The 26,730-nt window shown below is 30.7% G+C and overlaps 1 long non-coding RNA gene across 5 annotated transcripts; it reads right to left on the minus strand.

Moving 5' to 3' along the window:
- Positions 1-12,060: 12,060 nt before the first annotated feature.
- Positions 12,061-15,054, minus strand: LOC148230506 (uncharacterized). Of its 5 annotated transcripts, none has more exons than XR_015811135.1 (3): positions 12,807-15,054; positions 12,695-12,738; positions 12,061-12,613 (listed from the first exon to the last, which is right to left on the minus strand). It is a non-coding gene; the product is annotated as an uncharacterized LOC148230506 (long non-coding RNA). The 5 variants fall into 5 exon arrangements; XR_015811133.1 differs by having other exon boundaries at positions 12,061-12,449; positions 12,549-12,613; positions 12,695-15,054; XR_015811136.1 differs by having other exon boundaries at positions 12,061-12,277; positions 12,349-12,449; positions 12,549-15,054.
- Between the last annotated feature and the right edge of the window lie 11,676 nt (positions 15,055-26,730).

Below are 26,730 nucleotides of genomic sequence, written 5' to 3' on the forward strand. Positions count from 1 at the left end.
TGGTCACAATAACTTCAACTTTGAATCTTGAATACAAAAAGTTGGTCAGCAAATTGAATTATGCAAATTTTGAGATATAATCATAAATTTTCTAATAACAAAAATATAATAAAAACAAGATTTTATTATTTTAAAAATGGAGAACTACTGCTTTATTATATAGTTTTCTATTATTCGCCTAAATATGTTTTGTTTATGTGTATAAGTAATGTCGGAGACCTGTATGGTGAATGGCTCCTTGGCGAAGTATTTACCCGCGAGCACAGATGTGTGGAAGCATCTTTGATAACCAACTTTTCCAATATGAAGTTGGTTAATTAATGTCTCCAGACAACTGCCGCCCCGGTTATTAACCCCAATGGGAAAATAATTACTCGTCGTCGGGGAAAATGAGAAAATTCATTTCATACGGGCTCTCATTTGTTGTCTGATTAAGCGGCTAAGATAGCAAGAATTTACTTTAATACAATATATATTGTCTATATGTACATATGTATGTATATAGTACATATATGTATGTACACACGTACCCATCTTGAGATTTCATAGTGGCGCAAGTGGAAGCTGACGGTCCAAACAAAAGGGCGGCCAATTAAAGCGAGATGGTCATTTGTCCGTGTCCGCAAGAAATACCTTTGGAAGTTAATGAAAGCTGCAATTAGAAAGCACAAAGCGCTCGAGAGCTTTTCATGTGCGAACGGTCGCCTTTGGAGATCCTTATCTTGCGGATGCTGGCCAAAGGGCGAGTTGAATTAGAACCTTCTGGCCCCCTTTCGCAGCCACGCTCCGATTAGCCCTTTATTGCTGTTTATTGGTGGAACAAAAACACCTCTTGTGAATAACAGCAATCGACAAACCCCTGAAACAATCGCCGGTTAAGTACAATGTTGGCGCACGCACAGTTGCTCAGGTTTTTATGTGTATTACTACAGTAATATTTTTAATTTAATTTTTTCTTTAAGCAATTTAAGGTTTTAAATTGTTAATATTTTTTTCAACATTACGTACTTTTTATACTTCAATTTTTAAGCCTTTATCAATATGTTGTGTACTTAAAATATTGTGTGTAAATGTAATTGCTGTGTATTTATGAATGTTACAGTGAATGCGTATTTTTAATAAATTATATTTAATTGCAAGAATATAATGTCGGATGTATCTTCTAATTACAATTTAAGGAACTATGCATTTCATCATTATAAAGATCAGTTCGGATTGTGATAAAACATTTTTCCCAGCAAAAAAAAATGGGTTTCTTTGGTAAAATGGGACACCACCATGAGAAACATTTTAACAGCTCAACTTAAAAAGTACGCGCCATAAATTAGAAAATATTAAAATATATGTTACCTTAAAAATAGATAACGCGTAAATTCGAGGTCACCCTCAAATTTAAATTTGTTCTGATAAAACTCGCCATCTTTTAATAAATTGTAATTGCTCATTTCACCGCAAAGGAACGGACAAAAAAAATCCTATTGAAACATTGGGATATGAGGAATTAAAATAAAAATAAATATTAAGTTTTAATATTAATTACAAAAAAAAATTAGTAGCCTTGTATCTCTCGTATGTGACATAATAAGTTACGATACATCAGAAGTTTAATCAGAATCTTTGGCCGCATTGTTACTATTGCTAACTATAAATTTTAATCGTTTTAATGTATTTTATATGAATAGTACATGACTATATGTTATTTATATAATAATAAAAAAGCAAATAATCAGATATATACGTGTATATTTGCACAGCAATAAAAACGATAAGTATAACCTCATCCACAATTAGAACCCAATGCTTCAATTAAGTGACAATAATAACCATCTACACTAGTGACCGTGCACATACACACACACATATCTGACGGTCATTTGGCATGTATAAGAAACGTGTGAGTAAATAGCTGGAGACCAGATGAGGAACACTTGTTTGCACGACTAACTCCGCCAAAGAAAAGGCGACACGTTTTCCCGGCTGATTAAAAACGTTTTCCAATTAAACGCCTGTTTTCCTCCAACAGCCCCAATACAAACACACACATACACCGACACATCTGGTAAATAAAGTCCTAGCGACTATAAAGGCAGGCACTCTTTAATTACCACCCTTTAGTGGCCAACGGCCGGCCACTATTGATCTAAAACTTTGTCTTAAAAACATCGCACGTACAACCGACTAAATAGTCGTTGTTGGGTTTCTAATCAAGTATTAAACTGAGAGGTAATTAATCGTCTTTTTGGTGGTTGTTGTTGTTGAATAAATATAAAATTTTTGTAAGCGGTGGTCATCGGCTGTGGAAGAAGAGGGTGAAAACTTATGAAAGAGGGAGGAAAACAAAGGTGGCGAAATTGGTCGGTCCCTCTTCTAGATGCTGGAAGATCGAGCAACCAATTGGCACGTATAAATTGCGTAAACACATTAACGATACGCGGCGTACATTCGGGATCGGAGAAATTTATACGACTTATCGTCAAACAATAGAGGATTTAATCTTTTGATGTCTGCTAAATGATTATACTAATTTCTAAACCGTGTTATAGTATTGTAAATATTTACATCAGAATTTTAATGATTATACAATAATAGACGAAAATTTTAATGGTCGCTACTGCCATTTATTACAGATCTTTTCATTATTATAAAGAAAAAATAATTACATAAATATATTTGCTACAAGGATAAGTGCCGAAACTTTTAGGAATTAGGGTCCGTCATTAAATATACTGAGGACTAAGGGACCAAGATCCATATTGGCTAGTTTACTTACATACTTTAAGCAAGTTCAGTATTTAAAATGATTAAGTGTATAGATTTGTGAGAATTGAGATACTTAAAAATACATTCATTAAAATGTAACATAATGTTACATGTTAGGAATACGAGGAGTATTAAAAATAATAATAAAACAGTGAAAATGAGATTTTTTCATACAATTCAGTGTTTAAATACAGCATACTATTTATAATGAGAGAATAAAAATATAAATAGAAAAATATTTTTCCTGATTAATGAATCGTAAATAGAGCGTAAGAAATAACTTTAGGTTCGCCCATTACATAGCACAGTATGGTTAACTCAGCGAATAAGTTGATTATGACAAAACGACACGAGCAAAAAAAATTATCTTAGAATCTCTTTTAGACCTTCTGTAATATTGATTGTCTTCATAAATAAGAGTAAAGCAAATTAGTTAAATATTTTATATTCATATATCAAAAAATATTAAAATTTTATATTGATAGTTTAACTCTCTGATTTTATAAAATACAAGAACATTTTTATCACGCTTTATAAATATTTGACAATTAATAAATATTTAAAAATTAACCTATTTTCGATTAATATATTTAGCAATACTCACACGTGCGCTTATTAACAACCCTTTTTTCCGCTGCAATGACAAACGCGACCAATTGGCCGCGCGAAATGTGCTTTTTGCCATCTGCGCCTATACAGGGGATGAAAGTATTCAAAAAGCGCATACACCGCCGGAAAACCGTTTAATTTATGCCACCTACTGGCCAATTATATTGTCGGATTTTCCGGCTGCGCGTATAATTACGGTGCGGAATTTTCCGCATCGGCTTTTTACGAATTCACGGGCGGTGCGCGCGTTTTGGACTTTTGCGGTTTTTTTATTTTGTAAAATTTCGCACAACGACTGTGATGAATTATACCAATTGTGATGATGATAATGACAACGGTGATGATGCATTCAACGTGAAAACGAAAAGGTGCTGGTAATTTGACCATTTATGAGTTTTACTGTTCCATCGGATACATGTATGAATATTTCTGTAAAAACTACCCGAACATTTAATTTTTTTTTATCCACGTTAATAAATGAACCTTCTGTAGCGTAACGTTCTCTTTGTGCGTTTTTAGAATTTACCATTTAAACCTTGATTGTTTATTTTATTACATTTGAAAATATTTTCGTTATTAAGTTTTTGTATATTGCACTTTAAAAATTAGTTGGAACGTCAAACATTGATAACTGAAGCTTGATAACTGAAGGACAAGATTCGTACAGAACCATTTAATAACATTTTACTTAAGTCACCCAAAGTACTTTTTTATTTATTGAGTTTTTAATTTGAACTACTTGTTGTATCCTTCCATCATTAAAAAATATATTATTTAATTGCCTGAATATTTTATTGGCAATTTCTACACAAATAAATAAAATATTTGAATCATTGTCACATGTGTATTCATCTGGATATTATTATTATTTTTCGGATGAATTATTGTTTCACTTAATCGTTGCCGCTTGGTCACCTCTGCGAGTGTGAATATGTCGACCCGGGGTGCTAACAATGGCCGACTGTAAACATGTTATTAAATATAGCCGAAGCAAGGACCAGGTGTGCCAGAAACGCCGAATCCTGATCCCCATTATTTCTGAGCCATCCATTGTTCACAGGATTTGGATCGTTCACATTTCAAATGCCATTTGTTGCTGTGCGAGAGTGACATAAAGCACGCTCGGGTATTTTACTATACTTAATAATTAAATATTAGCACAAAACTATAAAAAAGCAATATTGCTTTATTGAATTTATACTCGCTCTATTTCATATTGCGAAGGCCTTGAAGTAGACTAAGTTCACACAATATTTTCACCCTTTTGTTATTCTGGCGAAAAGCGCATTTGTCAAAGGCAAAGAAAAGGGGTACTTAATATTAATCGCGTGTGTGTTTGTTTGCGTTGTTGTTGTTTGTTGTGTTGGTGTGTGTTTTTTTCCAATATCCTCGCCGGGGATGAAATCCAATTAGCTGTCTTCGAAATTACGCCACAATTGGACCGAAACGTATCTTTTAATAAACCTCGTGTGACGGTGAAGATACATAATGGAGCTAATGTGTGGAAGGCAAGACGAGGGAGAAGTCTCGGCTGGGTGGGGTGGTTTAATTGGTGGCTGGCCGGTGTTGCCATGACTTTGCCTTTCGAAGCGATTGTTTCTAATTTGCTGCTGAATAGAAATATTTTTTTATTTAAATAAATATAATAATTAATTAAATCCCATTAATAATAAAGCTTGAATATTAAAAATTGTGAGTCAACACTATATAATTTTGTACCAATTTATTTATAATTATAATATAACAAATTTCTTACAACATTTTCATTTTTTTAAAATATGTACTGTTACAATTTTTTTATGAATATAATTATGTTTTTTATAAATATAATTATATAATAGAATATAAATATATAATATATGATTTTGGTAACGCCATACAATATTTCTATGAAACCTCATCTTTTTAAATTTACTTCTTAACTATTGTATAAAACCATAGGGGTATATATTATCAAGCTGCGGTACCTCACGATAGTGAGGGACCGACAGCTAGTTATTAATAATTATCAACTATATTTAAATTCACCTATGGATGTATAGTTTACCGTCATTCCTTTTGCCTTTTGTGCGTTCAACTTTAACCACTATTCAAAGTTATTCAAGTTTTTGTGTAATAAATTCACAATACTATTATATCATTACTCACATTTCACAATAATGTATCGTCTGCAAATAAATATATTGAGGTGACCATATTTGATTGAACAAATTATTATATAACTGTCTTACAAATATGTAATTTTAATCAGTGATCGCTTTACTTAATAAACGGAGGAGCTACGTTAGAAATTTAAATTAACTGTTGAGTCAAGTATTTTAATTACTCCACAATACTAACATTCCATAGTTCAAAATCTCAGTTTTTTTTCAAAAAAGCTTATGATTTACCATATTAATTTCAAGACATATATTTTTCATGGTAAATGCTGTTTTAACCGTAATCCATGAATCATTTCTTTGTAATTTAGTTGCAGTCTGATTGATAATTTTCATTTCTTCAAATGCCATCTGATTCAAAAACATTTTTTTAGTGTATTTTTTTTCTTATTATGGTTGATTCATCAATTATTATCAATAAAATATTATTATTGGATTAAACATTTTTTTTAATAACAGTTTCTTGCATTTATTGACATGTATGATTAAAAACGTAACACACATTTGTAGAATATTGAATATGATCTCTTTCAACTACGTTCAAGCTCAAAATAATGGAATGGTTGATTTTCTTTTACTACCTTATATTCAGTTCTAAAAAAATTTGCAGTATTTATTTATTTGTAGAAAAATGACGTTAAAAAACATTTTCAATAGTAATTTTTTCGCTCTAAGTCAAGTTTTATTTTGCAACCACAGAGCTATTTATTTTTCAAGCAAAAAAATAATGTACATATAAAAATATGTCCAACAGTTCAGCCAATTATTTGTAGTTTTACTTTGCTTCTCAAAATCAGATTCAAGAATATCAATAGACGTCGTTCAATTCATGGGTTTAACAGGGTGCGTTCTATGACAAAAAAGCACTGCGAGTTACTAACTAGTGGAAAGGTGATTTAAACAGATTTTTGAGAAATCTACCTATTTAATTTCTAGTACGTAAATGTAATATTATGATATTTATATATTTATAAGTATTTAATTATTTAAAATCAATTTCATTGTGAACAACATGTACATGTGTAAGTGGGAACAAAATATTGCCGTCTCTCGGAATCCGTGACAAATCCAAGATTTTGCTGGACAATTATTAATGCAGGTCAGCGTTGTCTCACGTAATCTGGAACGTCTGGTTACACACTACATGAAAAGAGCCATGTTAAGAATTTAATACAACCGTCAGAAATCACAGGCACCTCACAAGAGTCGCCAAACTATGAACATCTTATTAACTTAACAACATTGCAAAAAGCGAGCAGCTAACAACACAATAAGCAAAAGCACTCATAAAAAACGAAGCTCACATCACACAATGGTGGTATTTGAATTATTGATAGTGTGCTCGGATGAAAAATTAATTATCGAATCGAAATGAATCGATTGGCTGGCACGGATCTTCCCGCGGCTGGAATGTGGCCGCGATCGGACACGTTAATATGTTTGATTAATGACGATTGCTGGCGAAAGATACCATCGATGGTGGTGTTATGGCCGGCTGGCTGTATGGCATGTGCCGGATAGTCAATGAACCCAGACCTCTGCGTAGGCATATTGAATTCCAGTTCATAGTTCGACAGGACCGCGTGTGGTCAGGTTAAAAAGTGATTTACGCGCCGGCCTAACCGAATCGGTCTCAAATTTCCATTTTAACACTATATAGATTTAAAAAAAGAGAAACAGATCTGTTTATGGTTTTAGGATGTCATATAATCATAACATGAAAATTAAGTGCATATTAACTATTACTTTTTATTAAAAGTATTTAATAATTAGCGTGATATTAGAAAGCAGATTAATTTGATGATTTTCTATAAATACTTTAACTAATAAAGAGTAATATTTATATCAATAATACCATTTCTATCTATATAAAATTTTTACAAAGTTTTATATTTTAGAATCATTGATGTAAACTCAAGATCTTATTGTCATCCCCGTATATTTGCGTATATTTCACAACCAAGTCATCTTCTTTCTTCCTAATATTTTTCTTTAATTTTTTCTTCAAAAAAGTTTAAGAAAAATATTGTTTTAAGAAATAAAAAAATCTATTGTTTTCTTTTTCTTACTTTGACTATTTTCTAAATTGATCTTTACAATTTTATTTGCAGCTATATGTTTATTTCTATAGTTAATAAAATCATAAAATTATTTTAAAGTGCCTTTAAAAACCAAATATTTAATATTACTTTATTGTAATATCCAAATTACACTGCATAATATTTTTAAATGCACATCAAAAAATATTTTTTAATCATTCTTTTAATTACATGAATTTTAGACTATATGGTGGTCTTGAGCTACTTTTAAATGCACCACCTAATTAATTTAACGAATAATTTGATATGAATAAGTCTTATATGTAACTTATATGTTTATGAAAAATGCATTTTATTAAATTATCATTAATCGCAGAAAAAATGTTGGTAAATGTTTTGCTAGTAATATAATAAGAGATCCATAAAAAAAATATTAAAGAAAGATACAATTTTATTTTTATTTTAAGCTGAGCGTACTTCTAAATAATTAGTGAATACTTGATTATCTAATAGTATAAAACAACCATTCAATCAAACAGTTTCAAGTAAGACAATCCACTTAAATTTATGATTCATTACTTAAGTTGAGTTCCAGAAAATATATTATATATGATATATGGAATCGTGTATCATTTCATTAGACACAATATAATAATGGACTGCGAAAATAAAGCCGGTAAAAGCTTTTGGTTACTGACCCCGTCTAACAAGTCTAGTCGTGTGTAACGCCCAGCCACCTAACACATAACGTAACACGTTACACCACGTAACACCGCATCCTAACAACCTATATATCATAAGAGAAAAAAGCTGCTCAATTCTAATTTATCTCATTTGCATTTGCGTATATTTAAAAATAAATCTGAAATGTCATTCTTTGTGAATAATGAAAACGATTGCACAATCGCATCGACGAGAGAAGGCTTTTATGATTTCAGCATTTTAATGACCGGTCATATGCCTCGTCCCTGTCGCACCCCCCGCCAGTTTATGGTTCGACCACGCCCACCGCCCCCCACCTCCCCCCGCACCTGCATCCCCATCGGCGCATGCAAATCTCATCTTGTGCATATCTGGTGCCGCAGCATCGCAAGTGGCCGCACGTTCAAAGACTGAGTACATTTTGTATGGAGCGTTGGCAAACACATATTCCGATAATTGTTTTAGAAAAATGAGATAAAACACTATTTTTTATGAATTTATAATAATATTAAAAAGTACAGAAAATCTAGTTTATTCTTCTTTAACATTTTTAAAGTTAATTTGTTTATTTTATATATTTTATTAAAATAATTCAATGAAAAAAACAGAAAGAGCAAGGTCTGTATAATAAGGTGGATGTTTTATAACATCCTAGTTTAGATCCTAAAATTAACACTGGTAAATTGAAGCCAGCAAATAACGTGGTACCTAATATTTTATCATCCATACTCTTCGATTAGATTTCAATATTATAGATAGCAATATTTTAAAAATATTTTTAAGACCCTTATGATTGATTAAAAAAAATATTTTGCAATATCCAGCAGCATTTCTGTGCAAGTCTGTCTTTAGATACTATAAAATCTGGCAAATATGGATTATATATTACCAATCTGTAATTTTTCTTTAACTAATTTCTGTGTTAGCGATTAACTAATCCGTTATATAACAAAGCGTCTCCAAATTAAAAAAAAATATATTTTTTCTTCAATCGCGTGTTAGTCTATCTTTATATACTTCAAAAGCTGACAAATATTTTTCTAGCTGAAAAGTGCTACGACTCAGCAACTGCATACCGAAAAAATGATCAGCGTTGAACTGGGTTAGTATGAATTTACACAAATCGAGAACTCCCTGAGTATATTCTTTCAATTTTTAAATCTTAAATCACCTCTCACACGTTATGTGATCCAAAGAGATTGTCGTCGTTGTTCGTACATCAGAGAATATTTTTATTTTTATTTAAGAAATAATTTAAATTAATCGAGAACTATGTATAGTATTTAATTATTTTTATAAAAAAATTATGAATAGTAACTAAAACACTATATTAGAGTTCGCTATATATATTATTTTTAATGTTCTTATTTTTTTTTATAAAAGAAATACATTAAAAATTTAATATAATATGAAATATATAATATAATTAAAAAACAATTATTTTTATATTAAATAAAAAACAATAATATAAAACTATACAAACGTTGCATTCGTTGAATGCAGAACTTTTCCGGTGAAAGCTCTACCGTAGAAGTGCTAAGCAAACATCACTTATCCACCTTTTCCGACAGAGTACTGCAAATGTAATGAAATTTCAGCGAATTCAATACCACTAATTACAAGCAACTTTTTAGCTAACATGTACTATTGAACGCCATTAATAATAATAAAATAAATATACGGCATATGTTCAGCGTGGAGGTGTAATTGAAAGGGGTTAAACGATTGCGGATTAAAAATACGGTTAAGTTAAAAGAAGGGCTATAATTATAATTCGGAGAAAGTTATTAGTTTATATTTTGAACGTCGATTCTTGGCACTAACGACAGGAAGTTTTATTGCTTGTTAAACGTAAACAGATGTTACCCTTTTATAACATGTTAACAAGTGTTACACACATACACGTGGAATAAACTACTTCCTCGACGTATATAAACTTCCTCCTCGTTATTATGCGAGAAATAATTTAAAAGTTTGTAATATCATTATATATATACATCTTATTTATCAATGTGATTCGGCTACGTCATCTTTCGGACTCTATATAACACGAGTCGTCGATGAAATTATAACATGGTCTTTTGTGATCGAATCAAAGGAGACCTATTGGACCGGTTTGTTTTGAATAAATAAAGTACGCTTTTGATTCATGCCTTGTCGTCATTGTTTGTCCAGGGCCATAATTAAGCACCGCGGCCCTGTATGGACGCTCGCGAACAATGGACACCGGACGGGTCCTCATTATGCGAGAGGCCTTCAATATCGAGTAATGAATAAAATTAAATAAAAGGGCCCCGAGTACAAATTAACAGTGAAAGCTACCGGTTACGAGCACCCTACGTCAATCAAAACCTGAATCTCTGTGGGCGCCCAAGGGCGAGCTATTGACAACGTGAGCACTATGTGTAGGATCACGACATTGAAATTAAAAATAATTTATTTAAATAAGGAGAAGAACGGTTATTTTTAAATGGTTTGTTTAAAATGATGTATTATATATTTGGCATATTAAAAATATATATTTTAGCAAAAAATTGTGGGCGAGCAGTAACTACGAACACCGCTTAAAAACATATTATAATATTTAATAGTAAATAAAATAGTTTGAACCTTAATCGCACTAACCGAAAATATCATACATGTTTAACTTCCGACGTCGTCTAATCATATAAGACTCCTTTTAGCCAGCCCCATTCGCTTATTATCTTTGTGTTATTATGAGAAGCATTTTTGCAGACTCCAGAAGTAGTATGCTTTATTATATCGCGATATTGTAGCAAAGAAACCACCGGCCGTGCACTAGACATTGTCTGAAGGAACTTTGTTCTACTCTTGAGTTATACCACTTTCATGTGGATTGTGTACCAGAAAAAGAGACAATTATTATGACTGTGTATTTTTTTTCTACGTCGCTAATCTTATATATAATTGTTCTAATCCGCTTCCGCCGTCGCTTCCGGACGCGCATAACTTTAAACGAAACATTCTCCGTTCAATTATCTACTCTGTAAATCGTATCGCTTTGTATTAACAGTGTGTAACAATACACGTAAACAAAGGAAATATATTTAATTATAATAATAAATAATAATAAAAATTAAAATTGAATTTGTTCCGATTGATTTTCGAGCCGCCGGTAATGCCTTCTGTTGTTTCGACCAATCAAAAATAAGCATTCAAATATTCAAATAGCGTCGACCAATGAAAAATAAGCATTCAAATTCAAATAGATAGTACCGTGACAACACTTTTAAATAATTATTATTTAATAATAAAATTTTGCTATGCGACAATAATTTTCATTAATTCGTCATTTGACTGAATAAAAATTAAATATATACATAATGTGTTGAGGATTAGAAGAATACATTGATTAAACTAGATAAACAATCATAAAATAATCTTCGTAATGAAATTTTCAAATTTTGAATTCCCGGCGACGGGCTCCGAGGCCTAAAAGTGAGTTTTTGCTTTTATAAATAATCGGATTGCAAATTAACTAGGTGTGTTATATAACTATGAAAATTAAATATATACATAATGTGTTAATGATAAGAATAATACATTGATTAAATTAGATAAACAATCATAAAACAATCTTTGTAATGAAATCTTCAAATTTTGAAATCCCGTCGCCGGGCTCCGAGGCCGAAAAGTGAGTTTTTATAATAATATCACATAAACATTATCATTGCTTTCCGATTTTATACACATATACGTTAGATTTTAAGAATTTTAAATTAACCAGTTATGTTTTAAACATGAACGTGTAATATATCCTTAGTATGTGAGGATTGAAAGTTAATGTCGATCAAATCGGCGCTGTCGGACAGCTTATAAATGTGTAGTTTCTTGGATGTTATCTAATAAACGACATTTTACAATGATTATAAATATGTGATTGCATACCTGGAATAATCGATAGCCAAAATATCTAAGAGTGGGTTATTTTTAATTCCGATGTGGCAAAATATGTACAATTTTTGTTCTGTGCCATCATTCCTCTTTCTGAATAGCCAAATTTAAGATATTCAGTTACATCAAACTTATGTAGTATGTTCTTTATAAAAAGATAATACTTGCTGACAGTGACTTCAACACGAGAAGATTAACTCTTTGTTTATATATACCAATTCTACGTTGTAGCCATATAGGTCATCAAATTGTTCCATCATTGCTTCTGAAAAATAATTAAAAAACAATAAGACTCCTATCAAGAGTAAACATTGAACACATTATTACTACTAATATAATCCATTAATAAAATTTAAACGACAACCAAAGAACACAATTGATGGATGTACTGTAGAGGATTAAACACGTAGATTGGCATCTTTTCATCTTCTACAAAATTGTCACAATATGTCATATATTTTTTATTATTACTAGCATTGTAATATGTTTAATTAACTTCGGTATGTATACCTTTAATTGCCAAATCACCGCTGTTTGTCTTTTAATATTAGATCCTGGAAAGTCAATAGTAATTTTGTTAGAATAACCGTGTTATATTATTCATTTATAACTAAACACTTACTGGCACACCCGCAATTTATAGTTTTGTCTATAATTTCAAATGCTGCATCACTTGAATCATCTTCAATTGTCACTTTGTAACAAAAATCCCGCGATTATAACATATTTCTTGCCAGATCTGACAGAAGAACTGTCAAAGCAAATTTGGGAAGTCCCGCGCTTGAGAACGAACTAAATTGATTTTAACGAGCGAAATTGATTTTAACGAGCGAAATTTATTTTAACGATTTAAATTGTATAAAATTTATTAAAATATGTATAAAAATCATCAAATACAAAAAAAAATGTTTTTTAAAATATTTTTTTAGTTTATAGATTTAAAATATAATATAAATAATGTGGATATGTATTAGCTTCTCTATACAGAAAAAATATGTACCTAAATTTTGGCGAACGTTGGCAATTTAAAGTTTTAGTTTTTAGAGAATTTTTAAAACTTTGCTTTAAAAAGTATTTTAAACAAAAAGGGGCAAAGTTTCAAAATAAGTACTATTCATTACCAACCAACTACTAAGCGCACAGTATTGCAAAAATCCATCTTACTGACGCCTTTGAAACTAAACTACACAAAAATGTATAACACTAATTTAAATATTTTTTAAATTAAAAGTTTCAGAATTAAATTTCAACTTTAATTTTTTTCAACATTAAAAATATTTTTTATTTTATTATGGATTTTAAATATTAATCATTTATTATAGATTTTAAATATCATTAGTTCATTATTAATTTTTAATATAGTGAAAACTTTTTACACTCATTAATTATTAAAATATATAATGCTGCGCAGAAAAACATTTACTTTAAAAAAGATGTAAATCAAAATATTTTTTAATCAAAAAAGACAAAGGTTTCAAAATTATTAATATTTTTAAAACGCACAAATGTAATTAAAAACTGACTTTTATATTTACACATAAAACATAGAAATATTTTTTTTAAATTATAAAGTAACTTATGATGTCACCAAAAAACTTTTTTATTACGAAAATTTAAATTTATGATATAATTGTGTTATGCAGCGTTAAAACTGGCACTCAAACACATAAAATACCCTAAAACACAATCAATGACTTATAATCACTCACATTGCACTAACTATATATGATCGATTGTGTTGTAGCGTTAGTAAGGTGTAACAAAATATTTTTTCATATCAGTAATATTTTTGAGCGGATGTGTAACCGATGCTATTTATTATTATTATTATTTATTAAACTGTAAACCTACTTTTAAATGATACAAAATGTTACGTTTTAATATTATTTTTTATGTTGAAAACATTTTGATATTTTTTGTTTCAATAATATTTAGTAAAGTTACAAACCTATTTTAAAAAATATTACAACGAAATCTCTTTGTAACGAATACCGAAATAACAAAATTCCCAGTATAACGAATCTTTAATTTGTCCCCGAAAAACTTGCATACAAAATGTTTTCATTATAACGAAGACTGATCTCAGTGTAACTAAATATTTTGATCCGAATTTAAGAATGACGTTGCAACTTTACACAATATTTCTCCAAATTCAGTTCGTTCTTGACGTGGTGTGTGACAGATGTGTTCAAAAGCGACATTACATGTGTTTCGCTGACCCTCAAACTTTTTTTATAAAACATTTTTTTCACAAATTTTATTGTTTCATACGGTATCCTTAAAAATGGGCAAAAAACTATCTGTCAACCTTATAAGAGGTTATTTCGATGTTGTAGTAATGTGATAATTAAAAATAAAATATATCATCTTCCTTACGTTCAATATAACGAATTTTCAGTATACCAAAATTTATTCATTGGTTCCGTGAGCTTCGCTGTATTGAAATTTCATAGTACAATTTTTAATTTATTATTATCTAGCCAAGTTTTAAACCTATTCATAAATGATATACAATATTTAGATTTATCATTAAATATCTAAGTTTCAATATAACGATAAAATCTAACGTTGTAAATCTAATAAATAATATAAAATGTTTTCTTCTGGAAATATTTAGTCAAGTTGTAAACCTATTTTCAAATGAATTGAAAATGTTAAGTACTTTTTTATAGATTGAACTATTTTGTCTATCATTGAAAATCCTAAATAGTAATGTCCAATTTGAACCATTAAATTTTAAAAAATGTTTAAAAAAATCAGAACGAAGCAAAAATTATATTTAAAACCCAAAAAGTTGAGGGTCCGGTATTCGCACACTCGCTAGCTATCGGTACCTCACGATAGTGAGGTACCGACAGCTAGTGAAACATAATTATGTTATAGCGAACGATTTATTGTTGTGAAGCGTGTGTTTAACGCAATTAATTTAAATAAATGACAATGCGCAACGTCACGTGACGGCGCATAAATTATAATATTATATTGTTGTTGCGGTTGTAAATACACACATCTTGTTAGTTGCTTGTTAGTAAAATTGACGGGCTGATTGTAGCAATTAAATTATTAAATCATCCCGCGGTGATTACATGCAATGTACATACATAAGTTGGGCTGTTTGTGAATGTGAACATAAAACACGCGCGCTAATATTTTTTATCAATATTTAAAAAATATATTTATATATAATACATATAAAATAGTGCACCTCCTACTATATATTAAAAGAGAAAAGCACATAAAAATAAATCACGATTACATTTTTAACTGATCTTAATATCATACTTCAATGGAGACCTTAGGCTATAGGCTTCTATGCATGTAAAAATTACAAACCATTTTTTTTATATTTTAAATATTTGTTTATAATATTTAGCCTATTTAAATATTGTTTATATTTTATAATAAATAAAGATAATATGCACAAACCTTTGCAAAAATAAAATATGATTATATTAGGTAATACCGTAATGAATTCGAATTCTCTCCGAACTATACAAATATTTTTAGTAGCCGTAGTTGCTGATTTCTTTTTAAATCATATAACATGCAATTTTGTATAAATTTTTTACTTGCTAAGAAATCAGCCATTGTAATTTTTTTTTAAATTTATGAATGTGGAGTCAAGATGTGCACCAATACAGATGTATCAAAAGAAAGTACTAAGCTTTCAACAGCATATTATTTTTTATGTGCTTTTAGTTAAAATGGATTTATAAAAATTTTATTTGTCGTAAAAGCTGATTATATGAATATTTTTTATAGCTATAATTTCCATTTATTTTGTATCAATAATAGACATTGTTTTAATGTTGTATTATTTTCATCCATCTGATATCATATGAAGGTGTTTTACGTATTCTACTCCTGTTGTTTCATGTAAAACTTTATGCAAAACATTGAAGTTCAATGTGACTTTTATTATTTTAAAAAATAGTAATTCATTTTTAAGTGTTCTAATTTGGCCCTGTTCTCAGCCTTCACGTGAATTATGCATCTATTAAAAAAAATTACATTGTATACAAATTGCAAGTTTCAAATTACATACAAAAACTTATTTAGTTAAATAGTAAAAATATATAATTTTATGAGAAAATTTACAGATCAAAAGAAAGAAAATTATCAGAAAATAATTACAATAGACCCCCAATAACACGGTAAATCGGGGACGTGCTATTTGGGTGCATGTAGTTGGGGGACTAGAAAATACTCATACAATTTTTTGCAATTCGTACATACGAATCAGGCGTGTGTAGGTGAAATATTTTCCCTTTGGTTCGCTCCCACATAATTTACTGTGTTATTGGAGGGGTCAACTCTATACTCTATTTGCGTTAACACAGTCAGTTCGGAAGATATCATAATTAAGAAAGAGATTGCGCCTACTATTAGCTCTAAAGCACACGATACGGATATACGTTTGATATACTTATCATTACTCCTGTTTATATTTTGAACAAATTTATATAAATTAAAATCATTACCATATTTGTATATTTATCAGTCAATCGGAGTAACTAAAAGTATATCGAACGAATATCAGTATATCTCTCTCTCAATTATGAAATGGATAGCTCTCGAACTGACTATGTTAACGCAAATAGAATGTCCATTATTATACTTTTAAGCAATGACAATAGCAATAGTAAAAAAATATAGAAACTATTTACCAACATTTAAAAATAGTTTTTGTAGCGCTTTTATTATCAAAAAATCTACTTTTTGTTATATAACAATAATAATAATATTAAATAAATCCTAAGACCCAGCTTTAAATTAATTAATACATAATATACAATTAATTTAAATTATATTAAATCATAAAATTTGAATTATTTGTCCGGAACACCTTAGCCGTTGCGGTAAAATTAGTTTATAAGTTATAAAATTAATTGAATTGTGCTCCTAAAATCTACTAAGAATATGAGTTTTTTGTCTGCGTAATAAAAAAACAATAATGCAGTTTCAAAGCAATTTTACCTAAAATCATTAGATCTTATTTTAACAAAAAACAAGAATCAGTGAAAAATATTTTTTCCAAGCAGGTATGCATTCCTGAATTTTAGATTTTATAGAACGACATTGTCGCTAAATTTATCAATTTTTAACCCACTCTTACGTCGTTACAAACGCCAAGGATCTGATAAGACAAAATTAGACAAAAACAATGAGTCTGGTTCCGCCCCAAAGCATCGGTATTGGTTAAAAGATCGACGACTAAAAGAGACGTTCCATTTCTTAAATATATTTAAGAGGACACGGATGTAGGCATTTGCGTCAGGACTTCCAGATAGCTATTACGTTTAATAAAGAGAGTTCTACTGAATTAGTATCAAGCGGAGCTACGCCAAATCGACTGAGACGATTATTAGGGAAAGCAGCTGTTTTCACTTTAACCGGCTGATCTTTTCAGCTAAAAGTGCTACTAAAAATCACACTAAATCGTTTAATTTGATATTTTGAAATTACAGCGAGAACAATAATATAAGTGTATGTATCGTTATTGCACAAGTTGTATGGCCACATTTTAAACTGTTGTGATTCATATTAAATTTTATAAAAAGTGACATGATTTTGGAGTATAATTTTAATTTTTATTTACTTAAAACATTTTGTAATAAAGTGATCCTGGACTGAATCTGGCAATCTTGAAAACAATATGTTTTTATTATGATTTTGAAATCAATACTTACAATCGCACTTTCACTCAAATTTGTTGTAAAACCAATAGAAATAACAACGAATTCAGTAATAATAAATCTGATTATGTTTTCTATTGTTTATTTATATAGATATATACCGCAATCAGATTACGTTAATCGCATCGCCATTGAGGGTTGGCCAGCCAACAGTTACACTGTAGATAGCACAAGAATCGTCTGGTTATACAACACAGAGAGCGAGCGACCTGGCCCCGCTAATATCGCGGCAGCGGGCACTGCATACACAAAAGGAGAAAGAACGGAAAAAAATACACCGAGACTTAATATAAGAAAATGAACTAATGGATTTTCCTGCTTTCTTTTATGTTTTCATATTATTACCGTAATATACTGGGCGAGTGCGGCACGGCCGATGAATGGAGGAGCTTTTGCCAAGACAATGGCCGTCGTCCCCCGGCACAGACAAATTTAATTATAACCATAATGCGCTACAACCACCCCCCAAGAACCACCCCACTACTTCACACAATTCAACCACCAGCCCCCCGTACCATAAGCAAGGATATACAAACACTAAATAATATCATAATGAAGGAATGTTATTAAACATTGTTTAATTGATGGTGCTTGGTAATGGATTAACAAGGGTTTGGTCTTTAATGGAAAGTAGCTACACTTGAAGACGACGTTGAGTGTGCTATTATTTTTCATAAGAATTATTATTTTTAGTATTTGTTTACCGATACACTTTTTAAAAAAAAATGGCCGCTGTAATGTAGTTAGGGATCTTACGTTTTACTGTAGCCAATAAAGTATATATTGATATTATTTAATTTAAGTATATAAATTCTAATAAAAAAACGTCCTGTCTATTTTTAATTTCAATAAATAGACAAGTACTGTCAGCTTATTATTTTCCTACTTTCACATATTAAAAAATTTGGAAGTCTAATTATTAATGTCATATATAGTCAATAAAGTATTTTTGTTTGACTGTGAATCTCTGTTAAATAATACTAAAAAAAATATATGATGCAAATAAAAGTTTCATTTCATAAAATAAATTAACCCTATGTTTATAAATAAAATCATATATAGGTTTCAATGAATTCCAAGAATATCAATGATAAAGTTGTGTTATTAATAAAGCGATATACTTACTACCATAGTTAAGTTTTCTTCTCTAAGGGTAAACTGGTGAAACAAATAGCTTAGGAATAACTGGAAAATTCTGAAAAAAAGAGAAGTGTTACGATAGTTAAAAGCAGTTTATATCTGGTTCAAAGAAACATCGTTATTTTATTTGTCGTAGCAACAGTCGTTACAGTAGTATGTCTTCGCTGGTGAGATAATTCTTTTCACATAATTGTATAATTATTTTCTATCGATTTTTGGTGATGTAACTTTTCAATCAAATAGACCCGGAAAAGACGGTAACAGTTTATTTGACGGTAGCAAAATTGTGTCGTATTGCGAATACTCTTGGAAGGCAGAGAGTATTTGCTAGTATGTCGAGTTGTATCCGTCAGAGTGATGCTCTCTAGATGATTCGTCTACCAGTCTCTATCTGTGCATGTTTCTTAAAGTCTGCCCTGATGTTACATTTTTACATTGATAATTCGAGATAGCTCTGATAAATTATATAATGTTCATAAACCAATTGCATCGCTTCTTAAAAACACATCCAAAATGTGTTTACGCCTTATGATAAAATACGGTCAAGATAGCTACTTCGGCAATCGTTAACCAGGGACTTCAAATAACAATGGTAATATACGCAGTTCAAACCTATTGTCTGACAAGCGTCTTTATATACAAAGGGTAGTTTTTATTGCCGATAATAATAGGTGGTTACCGTCTCGGTAACTAAGGAGTTCGAAGAAAAATGGTAATAGACGCGGGTAAATAGTATTGTCTCTGGCACGCATCATATCATGAAAATGTTTATTTTTGTGCTACAACTTACTCTTGCGTTTTATGATGTGTAAGGAATACATTTTTGTAGCAGGTTGATGATAATATATTTTGGGAGTTTTCCTTTTTTGTTGTTCAAGTGGTCATAATGAAAACATCGAAATTGTGTCTTATGACGCAAGTAGTTTAGTAGTCTCAAGCAACTAATATACAGTCCATGAAAATAAAATTCAGCACAACAATGCTAATGAGCTATTACAAATCAAAACATTAGATGGATTGCATTGAACATAGGTCATGTTGTAGAAAGAGTATTGCAACTATTTAATTCATTGATCACTACTCACAAGTGACGAAACTAAAAGAGGTCAGAGTTTGACTATAAAATGGGGCATTAAATTGCACTATGACAATGTTAGACCTCGCGTTTTTATGGATATATTAGTTTATTTGACATATATTTCACACCTTATATCTTAATGGTATAAATTGATTAAATATAAACAAAATTGTTTAAGAGAGAAATTCTTCAACTTTAATATAAAAATAAAAAAGACATAAAAACATTAAAAACAAGATGTTTTTAATGTTTTTAAAATCATTAATAGATATATTATAATTAATGACATAAAATAATTATTACCTATAACAAGTTTTTCGTGCAACTGTTGGAAAGGTAAGGTGCTATTGAGTGGCAGCGAGTGAGCGTTGGTCAGAATAGTGAGCACCCAGTGAATAACTCTCTGCAATGAATCATGGAGTGTCAAAATTTGTAGGTCGGCTTCACGTTGTTTCTGTAGAACAATTGAACAATTTTAACGCGTTAAGCGGTAGTTAAGCGATACATTTCGTAAATGTGTTGTTGCAAACTAACATTTGATACTTTGAGCACGCGTGATTATTAACAGCTGTCTGATTTACAGTGCTTCCAACATATGAAAGTCGAATTGGATCAACCTGTACATGTTAATAAAAATTTTACGTCGTCATATTTATAATTCAAGACTTTTCTGCTATTCGAAATGAAGATGAACATCATAATTAATGATTGATTTATTTTTTAATAATGAATTGACATTTGTTCAAATTACAAAAAACATCAACGGAGCGCTATTATCTACATTTACACATTCGGCAGATAATTTGCCTAATTGCAAAATTTTGCCTATTTCACGCAATAAGCGATTTCACCGAATCGGTGTAACATATATATGTTAGAGACCAAAATTATCCCAAAGTTAAATGCTATAGAAATATTTACATTCCGAAAATCCATTGAAGATAGAAAACTCTTTTCTTTAACGAAAATATCATGATACGAGCGATGCTTAGTAAAATGTTTTAAGAATTTTCCCTTAAATGCCCCTTGGGGTAAACCAAATCCGACTTACGCAAGTCGCGCGCAACTAAAAAACCCACCCGCGTAACACCTGTTCGCGCCAAACATCCACCCAAACATCAACACCCCAACCGCACACGTCAAAATCCACCTTGACTCGAACGCGCACACACACACGCGCGCACCACCACACGCGCACACATGCGCGCGCGCGTGACGTCGGGCATCGGTGCAATATTGCACCGGCGTCGGCGGTCCACGTGACCGGCGTCCACCCTCACACCCTCCCCCGCTGTGTCCGGCAAACCTCCCCTGTCCGGTCGCTGTCAGTGCACGGCTCCACTCCCTGGGGGTAGCACGGCGCTTTCACTCTCGGAGCTACACGCGTGCGTCGCGGTTGCCAACGTAAACAAATACCGGACATAACCTCACTCACGCTCTGACCGATTCAGTGATTCAGTGATACGTTCAGATAGTGGCCGACGCTCGAGTGTGTGATTCCAAGTGCCTCTGGACGGCAAGACTTTGTGCGGTGAGTGAAGTTAATTTGAATCTTTGATAGAGATAATATTTTTATATCAAGTATGTTACCGTTGAGATATAAACAATTTTAATTTTAAATCTAATGATAATTCAATCAAGCATCTCACACTTGATAGGTTAATAATATGAATTTTTGCTTAGTATTATATTGATAATAATATTATCAAGCATGTCATGTGCAATATGCGAATATTATGAACCAGGGGTTGCCAAACTTTATGCCAATACGAGCCACATACGATCTCAAGGTCGCAATATTTTTTTTCCGAGAGAATCAAAAACAATTATTTTTCAAATTGTTTATTATAAATTATATTTTGTTTAGATGCATATTAATATTAATAACAAACGAACAAATAAGAGAATGTATTATTTTTTAAATAAATATTGAATTTATTATTGAATTTGTGGATTTGGACTTGTTTTGCCAGGCATTTAAAGTTTCACTTGTAGCAACTCTGCAAGGTGTTGATAAAGTTCATAGATAAATACCCAGGGATTCACAGTCATAGGCTGCACCAAAAATCATAATAAATCAACAAGCAGCTTTTCTTAAGATGGGGTATATTGATTCTGAATCAAGTTTCAAAAAATTCTATTGGAAGTGTAGATGCACTTGCACTTGTGATATATTTTTAAGAGATTTACTTAAATTTCAACTAATTCTATTTGTCCAGCTGCCGTTTCAGGAAGCACTAATTAATAAATTTTAAATCCATAGCTGATCAAGCCCATTTCAAATGAATTTATAAGGAATGATATAGTATGATCTAAATTTTTCATATATTCAAATCTAAGACTGAAATCTTCCAGCAAATCTTTTAATTTTTCTTGAAATTTATCATTGTTTTCACTTTAGTTTTAGACTTTAAACTTATCATAATCCGGTACAACAGAAAAAAATATTTAAATTTATTTATAATTTTATAAATATTCGTGGAATAAGTTGGTAAAAATGTGTCATATGTGTCATATGTAGAGTCTCCAATTACTCGAACCATCAACTACTCGAGTATCGAATATTAAAATTTTAAAATACTCGAGTACTCGAGTACTTTCGAGTATTTACCAAATGTACCGAAATAGCTATTATTCAAATTCGTGCACATATAAATAAATTAATAAAATACTTGGTATGTTAATTTTTACAATTATTTTAACTTCACGAACATACTTTTTAAAAACAATAATGCAAAAAGTGTCTCGAATTTAATATTACTGCTAACCTTTGGTTTTATTATTCCCGTTATGGAAAAAACCCTTTCCGTTGCTGTTGATGTTGGTCTTATTGTCATTAACGCGTTGGATAAGGCTTCTAATTTATATCTGTTCGCTTTTTATAGATATAAAATTTTTTGAACTCTCTTTTTATGTTCTCTTCTTTCATTCCCTTCTCTGCTTTTCTCTTATTTCCTTCGACTATTGACAAAATAGCATTTTGTAATTCTTCTTGAATAGATTTTTTTTCTTAACAATATACAATATTCTACTCCTTCTTATTAATGCGAAGAATTTAAATCTATATCCTTCGAAGATGTAATTGGGTGAATCCCTTTTACTCTAGAGCTAAACGGTTTGCAAAGAACTGACTTTACTTTAAATGCCTTTAAAACACACAATTGTTTTGATTTATATTTTAAGCTGAGGGATCAGTATAAACAATTTACAACACTTTACGCTACAACTGCATAGTCATAAAACCTAAAAATTTTTTTTTGATATTTCATATTGTTCATTGCCATAAATTAGATAAGTCGGGACTGTCGAACAGAAAACACAAAAGAAATTTCTCCGTCGTACCCACTAACATAGCCGACGACCGGAACTATGCAACTATGGAACTATGAAAAAATTATACCTGATAGTAACCGCTCTAACTCGGGACTTCGGGCATAAACGCCAAATAAAAGCAAGACGTTAACCTTTACCGGACCGAGTTAAAATTATTTTTGTTTCTGAAATATTTCAAATTTTTTTAATTTCGAGTATTAATCGAGTAATTTTCAAAATACTCGATTATCAAGTACTTGAAAAATAGACAAGTATACTCGAGTATCGAGTACTCGATTACTCGAATTGGAGACTCTAGTCATATGTGATACCTGCTGCTTAAAAGTATGCTCAATAAAATATTTCTGTAATTAATTACTTAGAATTAACCATTATTAATAATGATTTAAAAGAAATAAAAAAATTAATACCAGCCATTAAAAAGCACACAGCTGTAAAATATTAACTCGAAAATATGAGTTATTTCTGCAATTTTTGCAATTACAAAGTGATTCTTCCACTTGTTTATGTGTTGACTATTATTATTGTATTCATGGTTGGTATAAATAACATAGAGATAATGGGTACTGCGTTATTGTAATACAAAAAACGTAAGAAATAATACACAATTGTATATTTTACAATTTTTCGGTTTTTGATATATTTTAATATTAAAAATATTTCACTATAAATATAAACTTTACAAATAGTCAGATAAATATTTGAATAACGAAAAGTTAACGTACAGGCGAATATATTTGGCAAGCAGTAACACGAATTAAATGTGCATTTAATCCCTGTGTTTTATGCAGATGTGTACGGGTTTCTCATAACCCTATGTTTTTTTTTTGTACATTTAAAAAAATATTTAAAACTGTTATACATACTGCTTGCTGTTTCACTAATAATATGCCTTTCGAATGACAAAGTCCTTATTAGATTGCTTGTATTACGGGTATTTTTTACATACACGTACATGATATTATTTATGAGCTGAAGAAGCTCTTAATAACAGATTACTTAATACTAATTTGATTTAAATTATTCATGACGATATTTATCAGTGAGATAAGGAAAAGCTAGAAAATGCTAATATGTGATGATGGATCACACTCATATTTCTCTAATAATTTCCTAAAAACACTAGGATTTGTATGAAATTTAAGCCATCGACTTATACCACTCATACATTGTGTTGAAAACATTATTTTAATTGCTTATCTGGTAGAAATATTCCTAAATATAAAATGAAAGTATAGTAATATTATTTTTGTTTTTAGAATATATTTATTTTGAACATTCTTGTTAGTTCTACAGTTTGCTTTTTATATTTAAACAATTTATTTTTTCTAGTGAAAAATAATGCTTTTCTGAACTTACGATACAATAATAACAATTATTGCTCATTGAATGCTTTCAAAAGTAGTACAACAGAAGATCTAGTACATGCAAATCTCATTACTGTAAATAATAGTTACATATATTATAAATAAGTTTCATTAAAGCAATATTAGTGCAATAAAATAATATATCCAAATATGTGATTTGCTGCCTTTTTGTATTACTTACTTCTGTGAAAGTGGATTTTTGCTCTACACAGCCATAAAAAAACATAGGAACGAGTTAGATAGCATTCCCAATAGTAAAATAAATAATAGCCCAATTTTTTACATTAATTAATAAATGCTTGTTTTGGTAATTATTCAGGCGAAAAATAAATAAGTAACAGTTAAAAACTGACTATTCAATAAAACAAATCGATTTGTATAATATAGAGATATAGAGATTTTTATTTTAAGGTATGATAATGTTTCTATATTTTCACAAGTGCCTTACTCTATGGGAAACATTAGTAAAACAAAATAAAAGCCGATTTGCGATTTTTTTGTATGAAATAAATATTATCTAACTATATAGTTCTAATATTATTAATGATTTCAAATCTAGCACGTATTAAATGATTATATCGTAGGCAAAGTAAACAATACTAATAAAAATGCGTTTATATGGTAAGTGCCTTATCGTAAAAATCTCCATGTTTATTTTATAACTTATAGCTCATAGCATAGATCACATTTCTAAAATCGAATTATTAGTTCACGTGTACGTGGGCCTCGCTTATAATTTACGGCCGCATTCTTTCGTTAATAACACTATTAAAGACCGTTTTATCGATATGACATTTTAAAACAAACATTCATAGACACACAGATGTTTTTATTGCCTTGCGATAGAACCCCGGGCACTTAACAAAACAACAAAAAAAACAATACCTCCTAAACATTTATTATCATAATTAATTTTAATATCAAAAACGTATTGCCGCAATTAAAAAGCGCGCCTGGGCTAATAGCAGCGATACATTAATCGGCCTAAGGCCAAGATCGAATCGGTTGCAAAAGTTCTTAATAGTCAACTGTAGTAATGGCGACAGAGGTGGCCAACTGTGGGTCGACATTCGCGCCAGACACTTTCTTGGGATATTGTCGATTTTTGTCTTCTATCTCAGCTTGGTCTTCTTTGCGGGGAAAAATGAACACTGACTTAGAGTAATTATTTTTATCGGAACATAGGATTATTGTACCATTGGATTAAGGTAGACATGTAGTGGTGATTTTGTTAGCGACTACCTCTTAATAAAATATTGGAGAACCAATCTGAGTGTACTGATTTAAAAATAAAAATATATTATATTTTATAAATCATATTCTTTATGTGATTTATTTCTTTAGGGCTATTTAATATTAGTTCAAAACAGTAAAATACAATGTGTACATTTTAGTCTCTCGTGTTGAAATTATGCTCATTGCCTGTTAATTAGTAAGCATATACTATATTGTACTACTACTCCGATCTTTAGCTAAAGTTCTTAATAGTCATCCATGGTAATGGCGACAGCGGTGGCCAACTGTGGGTTGGCGTTCGCGCGAAACGACCGCATGTGATTAATATGAGTACGCGACTCGTTTAGCAATATGTGTCCAGTAATTTCTCATTTGTGGCGTCGGCCGTAATCTGCCGGCGACAGGGGTAATCCACGGGGTGGCTAAAGGGTGGGGGTGGACAGTAAGGGGCGGAAAACAGGTGGGGGCGAACAGCCCCGTCACGTGACCGTCGGTCACTGTCAACGCGACGGACCGCTTCTCGGCCCATTGACGACCAATCTGACGTTGACTTGCTGGCGTGACGTGCGAATGTTTGTATGTGTGTGTATGTCATGGTATTCATAAACGTTTCTTAGTTAAATTCATGTGTTATATCTAGCAAACTCATTTAAAATGATGTTGTGGTAGGTCAAAGAGTGAGTCTGTTGTAGAGTT

Source organism: Plectrocnemia conspersa, unplaced genomic scaffold (genome assembly GCF_051122295.1).
Source record: "Plectrocnemia conspersa isolate PC_06_02 unplaced genomic scaffold, ASM5112229v1 ptg000010l, whole genome shotgun sequence".
Classification (NCBI taxonomy): domain Eukaryota; kingdom Metazoa; phylum Arthropoda; class Insecta; order Trichoptera; family Polycentropodidae; genus Plectrocnemia; species Plectrocnemia conspersa.